At 41.5% G+C, this 21,253-nt stretch overlaps 1 long non-coding RNA gene across 1 annotated transcript in view; it reads right to left on the bottom strand.

Annotated features, from left to right (window-relative positions):
* LOC136373822 (uncharacterized) overlaps window positions 1-21,253 on the bottom strand; it is a 526,441-nt gene that overhangs the window by 385,244 nt on the left and 119,944 nt on the right. The gene's annotated exons all lie outside the window — the stretch shown is intronic.

The raw sequence follows: 21,253 nt of genomic DNA, 5'->3' as shown, positions 1-21,253 counted from the left end.
ACCTGTGGCTTTAACATTCTTCTAAAAAATATTCTTCTGCTGTATTTTCCCCCCTCCTATCCAAACTTCTTCACTGTGAAATATAACGTTCTGCAGGATCTGGTTTTTTGAGTGAGATACTCATGCTGCAGTGTACATCCCCAATAGCAATCTGCAACAGCTTTGGCAGAGCTGTAGCTGATGGCAAGTACCTGAAACACACACAACACACATTACAGTGAGTTTTGTATGCTCTTTCCTACTTTGTTTTTTCTTTTGGGGATGATTCCCCCTGGGCTGTGGCTGGGATACATGAAGTGGCTTTTCCAAGTGTACTTCATTTTCATTTCATCGAAAAGAAAATCATACTGAGCAAGCTGATGCCTGTATGCTGTGAACCAAAGTGCAGTAAGTAGTGACAACCTGGAGATCTGCTTCAAAAGCACACTCTTGATGAAAACTAAAAGCTCATATAGGCTCATTCAATATTTCCTCAATGGAATACTGGACCTGTCTTCTCTGATTTGTAAGGTCATTTTAGGGAACACTGCTGAATTGAAATGAGTAATGTATTTATAACATCTGCCTTTGTATATATACTCCCTTTTAGGAAAAGATGTTTGTCTTTTGGGAGCCTGTACATGGTATGAAATCTGCCACAGTTTTTTCTTCTATGAAATACCACTCCAGTTTCCTATAAGGTCTCAAAGTATTCATAAGTAATGGATCTATTCAGTTCTTTCTGAAGCTTCTGCCTTAGGGCAAAATCAAGTTATTATGGGAAGCATGTTTGGAGATGATTGGACTCTTTCAGGTCTTTTCTACACTGTGCTGAGATTTCCTTGGAACACAGCAATACATATTGAAATCTTAGGATAAGTAGTTTTTGATCATTATGCTTAAGGATTGTATTGTAATACATAGGAACAAGGAATCCTTATTTACAGTAGCTTTTCTGTAACATTTCATTCAGCAGACTGTTTGTAATCTTAATGGTATAGTGAAAGCACACACTTGAAGCTATATTAATAAGGACAGATAAGGCTATATTCCAATTTGCCTTTGTCTTCTGTACAAACATACATGAAATATACTTCTCTAAAAAATTACTTTATTCAAGGAATAAAAAAACTATGTTTCAGAGTTATTACACACAGTGCAGGCCTGATTTTATAATAACCCCTTTACTATTCTTCCATGGCTAGGAGGAAAATGGCTTTGAGTCTACAAATATGAAAATCCCTCATTATCACCTATGTTTACAGAGTTTGAAAATAATTTCCAGGCTAATCCTCATTTTGGGTGGCAGCACACTAAGGCTGGAGCATGCACAGGACCATGGAGAAGTCTCTGGATGAAATCAGCCCTTGGTATCCAATCTGAGCAAGTCATTCCTCACGAAATGCAGGAGACAAAGACTCCTTTGCCAGGACCAGGTTTGCAGGAAAGGTTTTGGGTTGACTTTAGCTGATGTAAGGATAAAAAGTCAACAGAAGTTGGAGTAATAAAACCCTCACTCTCACCATGGCTGGAAGTAGAGTTCAAATGTTGCTCCTCTTCAAAACCTGATAGATTACAACTGACTCAGGACACTGAGTTTCCTCACTGCCTTCAAACAGTAGCATCACCTCATGCAGCCTAACCTTGCTGTTTTCACTGATTGAAGGCTCTAATGAGACTCATAAAATTGTAATATTGTATCTCATGTTCTAATGCTTTAAATATTTTAAAATCAATTATGACAATAAAAATAGCTAGATGTGTTTTGAAACGATGACTGCAGAGAGAAAGCAGTTTCTATGACACTTCACTCTTACCCATTTTAGATTTTAGTTACAAATATTTTGTTATGACAGTTTATGCAACAAGATAAAGTAATAAGTAAAGTGTTCAGTAATGATGAAGAAAAATGTAATCTAATAGAAAAATACACAATGCCTTCTCAAGAATTGTTAAAGATACTTTACAATATCACAAACATCTTTTCAAATAAGCCTCCTCTGAAATATTTTTTCATACTAATCAAATACAAAATCACAGTATGGTATCATTGTAAGGGAAATAACCACTGTATTTCTAGTGAAAGCAATTAAATGCTTCTGAAGGAAAAAGACTGGGGGATTTTTTCACCAATCTAAGAAATTATTAGTGCCAACAATTCTTTCATAAAGAAGTCATCAAGTTACACATTAAAATCATGATATAAACTTCTATGGTATAGGATTTTTTTTTTTTTTTTTTGTAACACATATCTCATCTATTTTTATAAGTACACCAATAGGCCCAAAAATAGGACTCATCACCCAAAACCTGTCCTTGTATGAACTATATTTGTTTAAAAACTTAGTGCCCAATCTTTGTTTCTTGACAAATGTCTCAGTCCTGTTCACCAGCAAGATGTTTTTAAATCTTGAGTACACTAGTATACAAAAATCTTTTTTTTTTACTGGAAATGAGAAAACGATAACATTTTAAAGGTCTTATTTGAACCACTTTGACATGAATAACAGCTACTGACACTTTGCCATGAGGAAAAAACACTAAGCCACCTTGAGAATAAGTTTATTAAAAAAAAATACTAATAAAGAAAACCATATCTCTAGCTGAAATTCCAAGTAAGGGTGGAAAAGGAAAATGCAAAAAGTTTCACCAGTCTAGAGGCACTTGACAGCAGTATCATGCATGATATTTGTAAAAGGTGTATCATTAATTCAGTGCAACCACACACTTCCAACCGTTCTGCATCTGCTATTCAGTACTACTCTGTTACTCTCTTTGTTACTGCTGTGGTTAGACTGACTTTCTGGTCAGTTCTCACTGCTTGTCATTCCTGCTCTGGTGCTGTTCTTTGCAGTTTTATTTCCAAGCCTGCCTGTACACAAGCTTTGGAAGATCACTCTCACCACTAATGATTAACTAAAAGCTGTTTCTAGGACCAGTGTCTGGGAAATATTATTGTCAGCACCAGAGAAGTGTTTAAACTTGGAGACAACTTTCAATTTCGGGCCTTGTAATGGGTTAAAAGCATCAGAAATTGGTTTCAAGGCAAAGTAACAATCCGTGGCCTGAAGACCAAGAAGGACCAAGCATGTCCTCATAATCTCAGATTTGTAATTTATTGCTGTTAAGATGGACCTTCTGTCTTGTACAAGAGAGAAAAATCAATATTAATCCACTCACACTTGTAATGGAAGGATGTGGTTGCATAAAGCATCACTGAGCAGTGCAGGAGGAGCAGTGCAGGACTGCAGCCTGAGTTTGAAGACAGATGTTATAGGTTTGCTATGGAAGCAGTAGACCATAACAATGTATCTGATATGGAAAGATCAATCACACTTCTACTAGCTGGAAACTGCATCTCTTTGAGGAACGAATATAAAGTACTTCAACCAGTTGCTAAAGAAAAGAAGTTTCATAAATATTTAATCACTTTAGAGGTCAAACAAATTGAAGTATCATTTGTCAGTATTTTATCTGAGATTTGTCTTCAAGAGGGGAGGAGGAGGAGATTAATGTTTTCTCAGTGTTTATCATCTTTATTTAAATGGTGACTTATGGAGATAATAAAAAATATTGCCAGCCTAGATGTATTATAGGTTTTTTCATCTAGAAACTATATAGGGTTTCTATTTGGAAAATATAAAATGCTTGAAAAAAAATCTAAACAACATCTCTCTTTTCTTTGGGCTGAGAAAGGTTTATCTCTGAGAATATGCATTGCCAATAACATAGAGTCTTTTAAGGTGATTTTCAGGAAGATCTTCTGTTATAGCACTGAAGCTGAATTAGACATTATGAGTTAACAATAGCTGCTTAAACTATAGCAGTCCTGGGAATGGGTTGAAGGTCTATTGAAGAATCATAGAATCAGTAAGGTTGGAAAAGACCCCCAAGACCACTGAGTTCAACTTGGACCAAACACCACCATATCAACGAAACAACAACACATAGTGCCATAACACGTCTGTTTCTTGAACACTACCACGGATGGTGACTCTACCATCCTCCTGGGCGGTCCATTCCAATGCCTAAACACCCTTTCTGTGAAGAAGTTCTTCCTCAATGTCCAAACTGAACCTTCACTGGTGCACAGCCTGAGGTTCTGTTGTCTCATCCTGACACTAGATGCCTGTTAAAAGAGGCTAATTTCCATCTGGCTACCACCTTTTTGAGGCAGTTGTAGAGAGTAATAAAGTGTCCTCTGAGCCTTCTTTTCTCCATCATAAACTCCCCCAACTCTCTCAGCTGCTCCTTATCAGACATCTGCTTGAGGCCTTTCCTCAGCTCTGCCCTTCTTTGAACTCACTCCAGCCCCTCAACCTCTTTCTTGTAGTGAGGGGCCCAAAACTGGACACAGCACTCAAGTTCTGTTCTCATCAGTGCCCAGTACAAGGAGACAGTCTCTGCCTTTGTCATGCTGGCCAAACTATTGCTGATACAGGCCAGGATACCATTGGCCTTCTTGTCCACGTGGGCACAGCTGGGTCATGTTCAGCCACTGTGTTGTGGTTTAAAAACAAACCAAGTAAGAGGCTCTAAGTTAGAAATAAAATTTAATGAGAAGAAAAGGAAAAAATAAAATAGAATAAAATAAAATAAATACAAAAAAAGAAAAACCAGTGACAAAGTCAGAATACAACCTGATCAGGGTGATGGAAACAGTCCAGACGAGGTGGTCTTCTTGAAACAGAAATCTTGTAGAAAGGTCTGGTAGCTCCGGTCCTCTGGGAATCCAGTGGGTGAGGGTTGCTTCTACTATTCCAAATCCCAGCTTATATTCAGGTGAGAATGTTTGGCTCTTCCCCATGGGCGGAGCATCTCACAATGGGATGATGAGTCATGGAAGAGAGCCTTAATGGCCCATTAAAGAGAGAGATAACTCCCGGAGGGAGTTATCTCTGAGTCATGCAAAAGGCATTGATGGGCCATTAACTGAAGATGGTGATAGAATACACCCTAAACTACAACCCAGGACAATCCACCCCTTATTCTATTACTATCTACAACATGCCTAAATCAATACATTCTTACAGATGAATGCATATATACATATAGAATGAAACTTTATACACTGCTTTTACTTAAAATTAAGTCTCCCTGTGGGACACAACGGGTTTTTTCATTTTTCTGCATTACCTACTAAGTGTAGCCAGGTCTTTGAGCAAAGACAATCCCATGGACGGGTCTGCTTTTGCCTGAAGTGGGATTAATCCAAACACTCTTTCTTAAAATGCCTTTCATGTGTACCACAGGTACTTTGTCTCTATCTACTGTGTGTAAGGGTTCAGACTGGGCAGGACCACCTTGATTAATAGACTCTCGGGTGTTAACTATTCATGTGGCTTTGGCTAAGTTTAGTTCCCAATTCTTGAAGGTTTCTCCACCAAGTGCCTTCAGGGCAGTCTTTAATAGTCCGTTGCACCGTTCAACTTTCTTGGCAGCTGGTGCATGATAAGGAATGTGGTATATCCATTCAATACCATGTTCTCTAGCCCAGGTGTTTATAAGGTTGTTTTTGAAATGGGTTCCATTGTCCGACTCAATTTTCTCAGGGGTGTTGTGTCTCCAGAGGATTTGTTTTTCAAGGCCCAGGATGGTGTTCTGGGCAGTGGCATGAGGCACAGGATGGGTTTCCAGCCATCCAGTGGTGACTTCCACCATGGTCAGCACGTACTGCTTTCCTTGGCGTGTTTGGGGAAGGGTGATATAGTCAATTTGCCAGGCTTCCCCGTACTTGTGCTTCAGCCATCGTCCACCATACCACAGAGGCTTCATTCGCTTGGCCTGTTTGATTGCAGCGCAGGTTTCACAGTTGTGGATGACCTGTGAGATGCTGTCCATAGTGAGGTCCACCCCTCGGTCACGGGTCCATCGATATGTTGCATCTTTTCTCTGATGACCAGAGGTATCGTGGGCTCAACGAGCTAGGAATAATTCTTCTTTGTGCTGCCAATCTAGATCTACTTGTGATACTTTCACCTTGGCAGCTTTGTCTACCTGCTCATTGTTGCGATGCTCCTCATTAGCCCGGCTTTTGGGTATATGCGCATCTACATGTCGAACCTTCACGGTCAGCCTCTTTACTCGGGCGGCGATGTCTTGCCAAATGTCAGCGGCCCAGATGGGTTTTCCTCTGCGCTGCCAATTGGCCTTTTTCTAGCGATTCAGCCATCCTCACAGAGCATTAGCTACCATCCATGAGTTAGTGTAGAGATAAAGCTTCGGCCACTTTTCTCGTTCAGCAATTTTCAAAGTCAGCTGGACAGCTTTAAGCTCTGCAACTTGACTCGATCCACCTTGTCCTTCGGTAGCTTGTGCAACTTGTTGTGTGGGGCTTCATGCTGCAGCTTTTCATTTCTGGTTAGCTCCTACAATTCGGCAGGAGCCATCAGTGAACAGAGCATATCGTCTTTCAGTCTCCGGTAGCTCATTATATGGTGGGGCCTCCTCAGCGCGTGTTACTTGTTTTTTTTCTTCTTCAGACGATAATCTAAAAGTTTCACCTTCCGGCCAGTTCGTTATAACTTCCAGAATCCCAGGGCGATTTGGGTTTCCAATGCGGGCGCGCTGTGTAATGAGGGCAATCCATTTGCTCCATGTGGTATCGGTGGCATGATGTGTGGAAGGAACCTTTCCCTTAAACATCCACCCCAGCACTGGCAGTCGGGGTGCCAAAAGCAGCTGTGTTTCAGTGCCAATCACTTCTGAGGCGGCTTGAACTTCTTCATAGGCAGCCAAGATTTCCTTCTCTGTGGGAGTGTAGTTGGCCTCGGAGCCTCTGTAACTTCTGCTCCAGAATCTCAATGGTTGGCTTCGAGTTTCTCCAGGCACCTTCTGCCAAAGGCTCCAAGACAAACCATTGTTTCCAGCTGCGGAGTAAAGCACATTCCTCACATCTGGTCTTGTCCTGACTGGGCCCAGGGCTACTGCATGAGCAATCTTTTGCTTGATCTGAACAAAAGCTTGTTGCTGTTCAGGCTCCCAGTGGAAATCGTTCTTCTTGCGGGTCACCAAGTAGAGAGGGCTCACGATCTGACTGTACTCAGGAATGTGCATCTTCCAAAAGCTTATGGCACCTAGGAAAGCTTGTGTTTCTTTTTTGTTGGTAGGTGTGGACATGGCTGTGATCTTGTTGATTATCTCTGTGGGGATTTGGCGACGACCATCTTGCCATTTGACCCCCAAGAACTGAATTTCTTGAGCTGGTTCTTTAACTTTGCTTTTTTTAATGGCAAAACCAGCTTTCAGCAGAATTTGGATGATTTCTTCTCCTTTCTTGAAGACCTCTTCTGGTGTATTCCCCCATATGATGATGTCGTCAATGTACTGCAGATGCTCTGGAGCTTCACTCTTTTCCAGTGCAGATTGGATCAGTCCATGGCAGATGGTGGGGCTGTGTTTCCACCCCTGGGGCAGTCGGTTCCAGGTGTACTGCACGCCCCTCCAGGTGAAGGCAAACTGAGGTTTGCACTCCGCTGCCAAAGGAATGGAGAAGAAGGCATTGGCGATATCAATGGTTGCATACCACTTTGCTGCTTTGGACTCCAGCTCGTACTGAAGCTCTAACATGTCTGGCACAGCAGCGCTCAGTGGTGGCGTGACTTCATTTAGACCACGATAATCCACCGTCAGCTTCCATTCTCCACTGGACTTACGCACCGGCCAAATCGGGCTGTTGAAAGGTGAACGGGCCTTACTGACCACCCCTTGACTTTCCAGTTTGCGGATCATCTCATGTATGGGGATCACAGAGTCTCTGTCTGTGCGATATTGCCAATGGTGTACTGTTGCTGTGGCAATTGGTACTTGTTGTTCTTCTACTTTCAGCAGTCCCACAGCAGAGGGGTCATCTGAGAGACCAGGCAAGGTATTCAATTGTCTGATGTCTTCTTTCATCACTGCGGCTATCCCAAAAGCCCAACGATATCCTTTTGGATCTTTGAAATATCTATTCCTGAGATAGTCTACGCCGAGGATGCATGGGGCCTCTGGGCCAGTTGCGATAGGGTGTTTCTGCCACTCGTTCCCAGTTAAACTCACTTCGGCCTCTAATACAGACAGTTTCTGGGACCCTCCTGTTACTCTTGTAATAGAAATGGATTCTGTTCCTACATACCTTGATGGCATCATGGTACATTGGGCCCCAGTGTCAACCAATGCCGTATATTTTTGTGGGTCAGATGTGCCAGGCCATCGGATCCACACAGTCCAGTAGATTCGATTGTCCCTTTCCTCTTTCTGGCTAGAGGCAGGGCCTCCTTATTCCTGGTCATCGCATATGTTGTTCTCTTCCTGTAAATGAGTTGCTGAGGTTCCTTCAAGAGGATCAGTCATATCATCATTCCTGTAACGTCTGGAGTTCTGTGCACGAGAGACTGGAGCAACACTGATTTTAGATGAGCTTTTTATGGTAGGCATTTCTCTTTTCAGTTCACGTACCCGGGCTGCTAAGGAGGAGGTAGGTTTTCTATCCCACTTTTTCATATCTTCTCCATGCTCCCGAAGAAAAGACCAAAGGTTACCTCGGGGTGTGTATCCTCTCTCCCTGGCTGGGGGACGCCTGCTCCTAATGGCAGAGACTCTCATCGGCTCTGGTGAAACATCGTAAATTTCTTCCTTAAGTTCTTTTTTCAGTTTCTGATGGCCTTCTTCAATTAAGTTCCTGACTTGCTCAGCCAGTCTTGTTTCTACAGATGAGACATGGGCACGAACTGGGGCGGTGACAGTGTCCTCGTAAATCCTTAGTTTATTAGCCAGGACACCCACCTTGTCCTCACCTTCTTTCCATTGCAGTGTTGCCAGGTAACGTGAGTACATCTCTGGTCCAAGCCGTGCAAATCTCAACCACATCTGTGATGTGCACTGGACATCATCTGGGCTCTTAGGAAATCTCTCATCTTCTGCAAAAATGATCTCCAGCACAGCCAATTCCCTTAGGCATCGGATACCTTGTTCTATTGTGTTCCATTTTTCTTGGTGCACTAGGAGGTCTTCTTTACAAAGGTATCTGTCTTTCACACTTGTTAGCAGTCGCTGCCAGAGGCTGAGAGTTTCTTGGGTTTTTCCAATTCCCTGGTCAATGATCACATCCCGGGACAGTGATTCCAGTTGCCTGGCCTCAGTTCTATCCAGAATGGTGTCATTGGCTGCAGCATCCCAGATGCGGAGCAGCCAGGTGAGGATGGACTCGTTGGTCTGACGGGTGAATTCCTTTCGCAGGTTACGCAGCTCACCCAGAGATAGAGAGCGGGTGATGATCTCTGTCTCTGTCTCTTCAGCTGAGTGCGAAGGTCTTGCTCTATCCTCGTCAGTCGCTATGCGGACTGATTTGCTCCTTGATTTCTTCTTCTGAGTGGTGGCAACTGCTACTGGTTTAGGCTGTTCCGGTTCAGTGACAGTTTGTGTGGAGATGCTGACAACAGTCTGTGTAGTCGTCGATGCTATTGCTTTGCTTCTTTTTACCTCTTCTACTTCTTTAAGAACATGCTCCAACACACCATGTAGTGTTTTGATTCTAAGCATGGTGCAGAGAAAACAAAGCAGGATTAACAAGAACATTATGCTGTCCTTGGCATCCAGAGGGTACTCAATGTTTTCAAAAACTGTTGTGTCTTTCCTGAAAAGCTGGAAAAAATCATTTTTTATTTCTCCCCACAGGGGCTGGGTGAGATTGTTGAGGCTCCAGACGTAGCATCCTAGACTAGAACAAGAATACAAAACTGGGTATATATTCTGAATAATGTTCATTGCCTCAGATTTTATCAAGCAATGGACATAATAGACCAGTAAAGCAATTTTAGTACCATATCCTGGTCTACGCAGGAGTATTAAGGCCGGCAGATAGTGCCCCACGTTTGGAAAAATATAGAGAGATAGGTATAAGACACATGTAAGCATGTTGGGCATCATAACAGACAGGTGTCTTCAATAAAATTGTAATTTCTGACTTTTCTTATTGCCTCTGCCCCACGTTGGGCGCCAAAAATATGTTGTGGTTTAAAAACAAACCAAGTAAGAGGCTCTAAGTTAGAAATAAAATTTAATGAGAAGAAAAGGAAAAAATAAAATAGAATAAAATAAAATAAATACAAAAAAAGAAAAACCAGTGACAAAGTCAGAATACAACCTGATCAGGGTGATGGAAACAGTCCAGACGAGGTGGTCTTCTTGAAACAGAAATCTTGTAGAAAGGTCTGGTAGCTCCGGTCCTCTGGGAATCCAGTGGGTGAGGGCTGCTTCTACTGTTCCAAATCCCAGCTTATATCCAGGTGAGAATGTTTGGCTCTTCCCCATGGGCGGAGCATCTCACAATGGGATGATGAGTCATGGAAGAGAGCCTTAATGGCCCATTAAAGAGAGAGATAACGCCCAGAGGGAGTTATCTCTGAGTCATGCAAAAGGCATTGATGGGCCATTAACTGAAGATGGTGATAGAATACACCCTAAACTACAACCCAGGACACACTGTCAACCAGCACCCCCAGGTCCTTTTCCACCAGGAAAAAGGGGAAGTTTTCCAGCCACTCTGTCTTCAAGCCTGTAGCTCTATATGAGGTTTTTGAGACCTAAGGGCAGGACTCAGCCTGTCCTTGCCTTATTGAACCTCATTCAATTGGCCTCAGCCCATCAATTAAGCGTTCCAGATCCCTCTGCAAAATTTTCCTGCTGTCCAGCAGATCAACACTTCCTCCCAACCTGGAGTCATGTGGGAACTCACTAACGGTGCACCTGATCTCCTTATCCAGTTTGTTGATAAAGGCAGGGCTGTCCCCATTAATGAGCCTAGAACACCCCTCATGACTGGCCACCAGCTGGGTGTAACTCCATTCACCACCACCCCCTGGACCTGGCCATCCAGCCCATCCTTAAGACAGTGAAGTGTGACCTGTCCAAGTTATGGGTTCACAGCTTTCCCAGGTGAATAATGTGGGTGTCAGCACTGAAGACCTAGCTGAAATCCAGGTAGATTACACCCAACCCTTTTCCTCACCCACCACGCATTTCAGCTGGTCATGAAAGGGCATCAGGCTTGTCATGAAGGTAACCTGCAGATGTCTGAGGATGGCCCAGCTCCCCCAGTTCCCATTTTCGCTAATGCAAAACATTGCAATACTCAAAAGCCATAGCTGCTTTTGAATATGTTTTGATACAAAATGGTGTTCATGCACATCATGAAATCTTCTCCTGTTAAAATGTTTACATATGTGAACCTGGTAAATAACAAAAGCATGAGCACAGAGTTGCCATTCTTTCTGACTCCTGAAAATAGAGTACATCATCCTAGTAATGAAAAACCTAGTATGCTGAAAATCAATCTGAAAGATTAATTATTCATGGTTTACTCTCTATTGTGTTTTTTCCACTTTGATTTTTGGTCAAAGAGTCAGAGAGGAGAACATTATGAGCTAATATAATGTGAGCAATTAAAAGAAACTGTGCCCAGCAAGTAGTCTCAGTGAGCAGACCACAGATCTTCATTGTGATCTTACTATCCAGTATATGTCTGCAGACAGCCAAGGGAAAATATAGATCCCATTATGTCCTGAGATGGAAGAGAAAATACTTCAACATCTTACATTTCTAGCCCATTGCAAAAAAGATTATAATTTTGGCATCATTACATGAAACATTCAAACATGCTAAATATATATAGGTACATGTCTCATTAAATAGATGTACATATTGTCTCCTGTGTGGACTGGATTTTTCCCCAATAAGTTCACTGGCATTTTTCCCACTTTCACTTGTCTCAAATATTTTCACACACAGTGTGAAGGAATGTTTGATCTCAGACTAGATTTTTTCTGTTTTCTTGGCATTAATGAGTACCCCTGGTAAAGTTCACTCTGAAAACAATGGAAACAATTAGTGAATATAAACAAAAATCAGTCTCCACTCCTCTTGAAAAGAGGGTTGAAAGGAAAGTAGGATGTGGTACAGAGTCCAACTTTTTACCCTGAAGAAGGCGTCACTGCCACTGAAGTCAATGGGAGTTGTACATGCGTTTCCAAAGACAGGGTCTTTGTACTCAAATACTTAACCCATCTGGAGGGCTGAGGCTGACACTCATTCAAGTAAAATGAGATAACCATGCTTTCTTTGAATAAGTCAGCTAACCAAATGAGCATCAACATTTAGGCCCCAACTCTGAAGAAGAAAATAGGAACAGCACCCCCTTTCCATATAATGACACCCTTTTTCTATGTCTCTAAGAAGGAGGAAGGTAAACACTGACACTCCTCTATAAAGGTGTTCAAATATGATTGAATTATGGTCTTTATTATCTGGAGTTGACTGTGCAGTAGAAATATATAAAAATAACATTATTTTCCTGAGATGTTGTAAAGAATGGTCCTCCACCTTTTGGCATTAGTCAAATTTGGATCAGGCACTGATACACATAAAGGTGCCAGCTTTTCATTTATTTATTACATTTCTTTTTTTACATATTTATATTTGCTTGCTAGGCAGGTTTTTCCTCAAGCTCTTACAAGCTTTATTTATTATTCATTTTCATCCCAGGAAGAGAAACTTGAAATATTTATCCACAGGATATTATTTTTTAAAAATACTTTCCGCAAGTGCCAGATATGCTAAATGGCTAAATCCTTTCTGAAACAGCCAGCATGATTATCTGCTCTGAAATCTCACTTTAAAACGGTTAATAATTAAAGCATTTTACTCTAAGCCAGGCAAACAGTTAATAGGATGAAATAGTTACTTGGAGAGAAACTGTGAACTGACTTCTTTCATTTCAGTAGGCTTTAGCTTTAACTTTGTCAGGTTTAGGAAAATGAATCATTTCTGGGAAATGCTAACCACAGTGACAGACCTCACCATGGTGAATGTTTTACAAGGAAGCTGCTTGGAGCCATAAGCTGCCACCACGAGCAAACAACTGACGGCCAGCAGTGTTTTTGTTACACTCTGACAAGGGAATCAATAAAAAGACATGGAAAAGGTTCAATCAGAACAGATACCACTAATACGAATGGCCTTTTGGGACCCACGGAAGCGTAGAACTGCTTTTCCATGTTAATTTCTCCTTGCTACCCTTGGGGTTATCACCTTCTTTGGCCCCTGTTAATTAAAAACTGCCTCCTGTTAAAGTTCTTTGGCAGGCATTTGCCTTGTGTCAACTCATTTTGTTGGCTGCTGAGAGAGGAAATGAAGGGAAGAAGAATTCAGAAACTGCTGCATGAAACGCTGCCAAAATTCTTTCCTGCAACTGCCATTTGACACAAATCTGCAGATTTCTTTCTCCATCCATTCAGACACTGAGGCAAACTTATACATGATATTTAAAAAGGCAGATTTTAAATACTCATTATGCAACTGTCTCTCTTTATGGGGATATGAATATAGTAGTAGCCCTGATTATGACTGTGCAAAAAAATTGATTTTTCAAATGGCTGGCCAAACAATGGGGAAAAAAAAAAAAGGCATTTGATACATTCAAATAAAACTATATAATATATTTTCTTTGTTTTCTATCCTGAAAATCTGCTTCTCTGCTCCTACTCTTCCCATATGTCTTCATGCTCATATTATATTTTATCCTCAGGGAAACTTATAATTTCTGGCCAGTTTGTGAGAAAAATAAGGGCAATTAAATTACATCGTTTCTAAGAATAGGAGGGAACTGTAGTAGCTCTGTTTTACTTAACAGTTCAGTGATTAGGACTTCTGTCCTGGATGGGTTCAATCTCACTCCTGCCTGAAGGCATTTAGATCCCTCTGTTCTAAGAGACCACAAGGGTATTCAAAATGAAGAAGACATTCAAGTCATAATGTCAGTGTTCTCTCTTTGTGTATAAAAGATTAAATACTCATTAGACTGAGGACCTGAGACTGAGACTGATAAATCTCACTAGTGATAAATCTCACTACTGCTGAGATTTATTTCCTCTTTCTAACTCAGTGAGCATTTCTTTATTTTATGCAAAGGTGGAAGGTCTCCTGCCAAAAGCACCAAATGGAGCCTTAGCCAGAACTGCCTGTAAAAATGCTGTTCAGGCACTCCTACAAAGAAAGGGAATTGTAGGCTCACACAGAGTTTTGAGGCAGAGAGGAGGAGAAAGTTCCACTAGATGACTACCGGAGTTCCCTAGGATGCCTAGACCATCTGTGTCCCTGTATCTCCCAGGAAATGCCAAGCTGACCAACATTTTTGAAATATTTCTCTGCTGGTATTTCAAAACTTCATCCTAAACTCTTTCTCTAGAACTTTCCTGGGTTATTTTTCCACCTACTTTCTGGATTAAGAATTCAGTGAGTCTAAACCCTCCTCTTCCAATGCATAGCATCTCCATCACTCTTATTCAATTAATATTTAACACATAGCTATCCTTTAAAGTTCAGCACGCTATGTTTTTGATATCCATAAGACAAATAATATATCCTCATTTGATATTTGATACATGAAAATAACATCAATGCCAGATTTACTCCATCCAGGAGCCTGGCCTATTGCAATAAATTTTTTAGCTGATGTCAGTTGTTCATGCCATCCATATCATTTTGCTGAGAGTGTCAAGAAGATAACGCTGGTAAATAATTATTCTCTCAAAAACTTATTTTTTGCATAATAAATACTAACGCTCTTTAAGTAGGATTCATTATTTGATTTCAGAGGCAAACATGAAACAGTTTGTAATTAGAAGGAGGAGTTGTAATATCAGAAGTCAGTTAGGTGGCCACAGCTCAATGCCTGTCATTCTTGCTTCTCATTTTAACATAAATAACTGTTAGTCATTGTGCATTAATCAGATCAGTCAAAATAAACACCTTCCTTAATCATGGCTGATTTTTAAAATCTAGTGTTCCTTTTTTTTTTTTTTAACTTCAGTAACTTTCACCTAAAGACACATCACAGCCTCCCATCCAGAGATTTTTGATTAACTGTGTTGAGTCCTCGATAAAGATATGATCTAAGTACTTCCCACACAGTTTTAACACTGACTATTAAGTGACATTTTCAAAGATAACTGCACACATTCATTCTGTAAAACCTGCATGTAAGGGCAGGATCAGCAGCTCTCCAAGTAACATAAGCCCCATGTCAATGTTAGTACTTTCATTTAAAAGCAAGTAGTTCACATAACTCGTTTTTTTCAGTTTTCCTGTTCCTCTTCTGCTCACATATTTATGCCCATTTTTTGAGATGTTGTGTTGAGGAAAATCAAATAGGGTGAAGAAAAACTATAAAAGTTTATAAATAGGTCTAAAAACCCCACCCTATCTGTGGTTTGCATTTTCACAGGTATGGCTTCACTGCACCCTTGGGGGGAGTAAAGGATTCCACACAATTTTTTTCATATTTTCCTCTCTCTTTTTTTCAGTGAAAATGGAAGAACTTCAGAAATAAAAGAATTTTGTTGTGCAGAATGAAGAACAATTCCTTTTTCAGTACTACTGTATGTTGTACATTCAGTGACTGCTGCTTCCTGATTAAAAATATGTTCAACCATGTAGCTGTGGTAAAATTTCATCTGGCTGAGTGAGCTGCTCAAGTGGAACTATCTGGATTTGGACAAAAGTCTCATGAGGGTTTTTTAAAAGTGATTATAGCAAGCATGCATTACCTCAATCACACAATATCTGCTCTGGAAGGGAAAGGTCCAGTAGTATTGGTATTGAAAGTATTATAAAATCTTGGTATTTTCAAGATAAAACTGGGAGCCACATTTGCTCTTGCAAATGAAAAAAGAATGGTGAGAATGACAAGCAAAAGTAAATAGCTTTAAGTAGAGGATCCTCTTCATCCATCAGTAAAAGACAAATGATGGATTCTAGTTAAGTTGTTTAAGACTTGTCAAAATAGCAGAAGTAAGTGTTACAATTCTGTCATGGTTTTTTTTACGAAAAATTTAGGAGGATGATAAGGAAGAGGGTATGCGTTTCCTGAAACATCCACCCTTGCAAGTATCTACAGATGCAAGGCAGAAAGCCTCTGGTTACAAGGCTAGGATTGCAGAAGCATTTCCACGTTGTCCAAAACTGGCTATGACACAAAGAGCAGATCACAATACAATCTTAATACTCAAAGTATGATCATGCCAGTGTCCCATTTTATCCTGAAGCTGAAGAATAAAGTTCACATATAATTAAATATTCTGGCTCTAAATATAATGAGATTTGACTATCTGTAAAACCCTCTAACTCCACACTAGCAGTGTTAAAACAAAAATGTAGCAACAGAAATGAGCCATATATTTGTTGATATCTCAGTAAGCTTTGGATTTAGTTTGAGCAGTAGCTAAAAGCTGATGTACTGTTTATTTAAACTGAATTGCTGCAAAATCTTGAGACATTTTATTCAGCCCATATATATGTACAACAGAGACCACTGGGGGGGTATTTTGCATCTTGTAACAACTGTGTGTTATTAAATTGCATTAGAAAAGCATACACTTGAAGAAATACGTAGGTCTGAAAATTACCTCTGTAAAGCCAGAAAAATGCCTGAGAAAGCAGATGGTGGTATTTGACCGTGATAATGTTCTACATTTTATAAATTCTAATATCACAATATCTGTGGCATGAACCACACAACACTGCAATAAGAACTATTTATCATTTTAAATAAGTGTCTGAAGGCTGCTATACATTTTAAATTAATATCCTTAACCACAGCTTGCAAAAGCAAGTAGTACATATCATCACCAATCACACATCAAACTCATGTTAAATGTTTGACATTGCATTCACTACAAGGTAAGTAAATCATTCTGACATTAATAAACACACCAAAAGCTTTTCCTATTCAGAAAGGTAAATTAGGTTATATTGCCTCTAAATATATGGCAATAATGTAAAGGATGAATCCCGTTTTACTTTTTTTCCTTTAGAAGTTTAATATTTTATTACAGTAGAAGGGTGCACAGCAGCTAACTCACCCCCTTCTGACAACCGGTTTCTTTGTCTAATTTCCATTCATTTCTTTGGCAGCTAAAACACCTTGAAATTACCTTCTGCAGCATGGAAGAATGATTTTTCCCCCCCCTAGCTCTGGCTGTCAGAGTGATTAGAATTTTAATTAGTAAAGCAGTAAGGAGGGAGGAAAATCAGGGAGAAAAGCACATGAAAGATTCACCAGAGCTGGGAAGACAAAGAGGAGTCAGAGGCAGCCTCACAGCTTGCTTGTTACAGCAGCAATTGCAGGGCCAAGCTCAGGTCTATAATACTAACACAGCACCATCCTTTAGACCTCTGACAATGTCGGGCTTCTGGGGCAAGAGAAAACATTTTTATCAGTTGTCACTCAGAGCAAGACAAGGTTTTTAAAGCACTCCAACCAGGAGTTGCTACACCACTGGGCTCATTTTGGCAGTTTGATCTGCACTGCAGGACTCTAAACTCAGAACTCATGCCATGAAGACAGGATTGTCAGTAACACAGAATTTTACCATTCAGCTCTTACACCAATTAATATTGTAATTTTGAATCAGCATCTGGGCTTTTTATAAAACAAAGGAAGGTTTTAAGTGCAAAAGGGCTGGTGAGAGAAATAGGAGAAAACCTTCTGTGAAGAAGGTAGTGCTATTTAAGTTGAAATTAAGAAAAAAAAATTTAACGGCAGAAACACCATGACTCATTCTTCATCGGTCTGTCATCTGCATGGTCATTTTATCTTGACATTGTGACTCTGATGCTACAGCTCAGCACAGCAGGTAGGACGGACAAAGAGCACAAGCCTCTTAAAGGTGGAAGAGCTTTCGCAGCCTACCTTCAGCCTATCCTCATTCACCTCTGACACTGCTGCCCATCTCTTGCTGCTGTAGAGCACAGGACAACCTGCTAGAGGGGAAGGACCCTTGCTTCTCAGATTCTGCTCCTCACAAGGTCTGTCAGCCCTATTCCCTGCTATTATTACTATCAGTGTTGTCACTTGTGTTATATCAACATATTCAGCTGACAAGATCAGCAGCACACTGTGCATGGCAAGGTACATGCACATACTAAATGCAGGGATGAATGTGTGCTATTATCTATTCAACAGTAGGAGAGCCCAGGAACTGAGGTGCTGAGTGGCAGAATGGAAAATTGAATCCCATTCCAGTCTGAAAAACCATTTTATTCTTTCTAAACTCATATCCTCTCAACCTTGCCCTTGTATGCAAAGATGTTTTAATCAGCTGAGAGCAAAATAATTTTCTGTCTCTACAGGGTCTGATCCTGAATTCTTCGCTTATATGACTGATTTCCTTCCAGTGAATACAAGCTTTCAACAGATAACAACAGAGTAATAACCAGAGCAGATTTAAAATGTTTTAAAAGAGGATTATCAATCTGTGCCACTGATCTCTCAAAACAATTGTGTGTGTACTTCTATTTCACCACTTATTGCAAAAGTTAGTCATTCACAGCATGTCCACTAGGAACTGCTAGAAAACTTAGAATCTTTTTTTTTGGCAGGGTCTTTCATTCTGTTCCACAATCAGCCAAAGCATTATTCTGCCTAGAAAAAAAAGATTTACAACGGATTTTTTGTAGAGGGTCATTGTACAATCCCTAGCAAATTCTCTAGTAGGGGAAAAAAAATGTCTTTCTGACCTTTTGTCTGGTAAAATAGCACAACATATTTGCAATTTATGGAAATCAATCTATAGAAAAATTTTGGGTTCAAGTAATTATATCTCAGTGCAAGATCTAAATAAAACTGATGAAAAGGTAATTAGGAAAGCAATATAACAATATAGATATAAGTCAAAAATGAGGTTCAGAGCATCAATCTTAACTATACTGCTGCAAATACTGGTAAGAAGCCAGTAATTACAGTTAAAGTCAATTGCCAGCTGTTTTAAAGCACATCATTTAAACAAGCACTGCAATTGCTACCTTCCAGCCTTGGCTGCTAAAATAGCAGACAAGAGACAGAAAATTAAAATCCAGACATTTAAAAATAGCTCACTTTTTCCTTTAATTGCTTGCCTGCTCTGAAATCATGTACATTTTATAGCATGTTTAGTGACAAGGAATATTTTCTGCAATGCTTTTGCCACTAAGATGATCTCATCCTAAAATATCACTATGAAAACCATATGTGTTTAGAGAAAATCCTACTGGCTAATGGTCGAAACTTGCCTCCAACACCCAGTGGACAAAAGAAGAGGTGGAAGTCATCAGAAATTACATCTTCCTCTCATCACTTGGTAGATCAGGAAATACACCAAATGATTGAGTGTCCTGTGGAATTGGATGTTCTAACATGTATAGTAGAATCAGGGATATATTTTCTACTCTTTTCAATATTGAGCAGAAGTCACCATCTCTGAGCTGTCATTACATGACCAATAGGAAAAAATCCCACTTTGGTAATTTAGCAGGAGAAGGAGTCTTACCGGCAAAAAAACCATACAACTCATTGCAGAGGTGGACTCAGTCTGTATTTTTACAATGGCAATGGTATTAAGACTTCCAAAAATAAAAAGGAATTTCATTTACACATTTTCAGATGATCTGCTACTGCAGTAATTTGAACTGCGTGCTGTCTGAGAAGTTCATTCTGTGCTGTCTTGAATAAAGTCTTTTAATTGGGGAGCTCATCCAAAACCATACCGATTTAGCTCTTAAAATGCATCACTGAACTACAATACAAGGCACACCAGTGACCCAATTGTATGAAAACAGATTATGGGACATTAGGAATGGGGCTGCAGCTGAGCCTCACCTCTAATGTGGTGCAGCTCCATAAGACAGGTGAACAGTACTAAAGGAGAAGAGCAGAATTCTGAGGTGCATCGACCAATCACAAAAGAGTAAAAGGGCCCTTGAGTGTTATGCATGTGAGAAACAGGGTAAAAAAGGTTGTACTGTAATAAAGTGCTGATGCTTGAAACCATTCTCAGTGTCGGTGGTGTGTCCTCTGTCAAATGGTGACCCCAATGTGATTTGGGTAGAGAACTGCGGACCAGAGAGCAGTGACACAGGAGCCCAGTCTGGAAAACCAGGAGGACCATAGAGCCTGAATCTCCAGATGACTGATACAAATAGAGACACCAGCCCTGAGGAGTGACTGGGAAACATAAATAATGAGGATTCAAATATCAGCAGAAGAGGAATCTATTTTGGATATTCTTTCGCAAATTTTACAGAGGAAAGGTGTTAAGTGTGAGGAGCAGGCACTATGCCTCTTGCTCTTTTGGTGTAAACAGAATGGCATGAGACTGAACACACAGACTGCCTTTTTTTGAAACTTGGGAAAAAGCAGGGCACGCATTGTGGGAGAAGGTATGAGGGGATAGAAAATAGCAACAGGGTCACTTTCCAGCAGCTGACACCTCTGCTGCAGCCTTTGTCTCATCTGTGACTGTTCTCATCTATGACTGTGACTCATCTCTGTGACTGTTCCATCTCTGAAGGGTCCTATCCTGCCAGTATGGCCCAAGGGTTGCACTCTTCTCCTGAATGCCAATGACAACATTCCAATGTTTCGGGAAACAGAGTCAGCCCAGCCCAGCCATGGCAGAGCCACCGAGACCTTCGTGTGTGTGTGAGCACAGCCGTGGGCACAGCTGTGGGCACAGCCATGAGCGCAGCCGTGAGCACAGCCATGGGCACAGCCATGGGCACAGCCGTGAGCACAGCCGTGGGCACAGCCATGGGCACAGCCATGAGCACAGCCATGAGCGCAGCCGTGGGCACAGCCATGGGCACAGCCGTGGGCACAGCCGTGAGCACAGCCATGGGCACAGCCGTGAGCACAGCCGTGGGCACAGCCGTGAGCACAGCCATGAGCGCAGCCGTGAGCACAGCCATGGGCACAGCCATGAGCGCAGCCGTGGGCACAGCCGTGGGCACAGCCGTGAGCACAGCCATGAGCGCAGCCGTGAGCACAGCCATGGGCACAGCCATGGGCACAGCCATGAGCGCAGCCGTGAGCACAGCCATGGGCACAGCCATGGGCACAGCCATGGGCACAGCCGTGGGCACAGCCATGAGCACAGCCATGAGCGCAGCCATGAGCACAGCCATGAGCACAGCCATGGGCACAGCCATGGGCACAGCCATGAGCGCAGCCGTGAGCACAGCCATGGGCACAGCCATGAGCGCAGCCGTGGGCACAGCCATGGGCACAGCCGTGGGCACAGCCATGAGCACAGCCATGAGCGCAGCCGTGGGCACAGCCGTGGGCACAGCCATGAGCGCAGCCATGAGCGCAGCCGTGGGCACAGCCGTGGGCACAGCCGTGGGCACAGCCATGAGCACAGCCATGGGCACAGCCATGGGCACAGCCGTGAGCACAGCCATGGGCACAGCCATGGGCACAGCC

The sequence above is a fragment of the Sylvia atricapilla genome, chromosome Z (genome assembly GCF_009819655.1).
Source record: "Sylvia atricapilla isolate bSylAtr1 chromosome Z, bSylAtr1.pri, whole genome shotgun sequence".
NCBI classification, from domain to species: domain Eukaryota; kingdom Metazoa; phylum Chordata; class Aves; order Passeriformes; family Sylviidae; genus Sylvia; species Sylvia atricapilla.
Note: the sequence above shows the minus strand (reverse complement) of the source record. Positions and strands in the feature narration are given on the sequence as shown.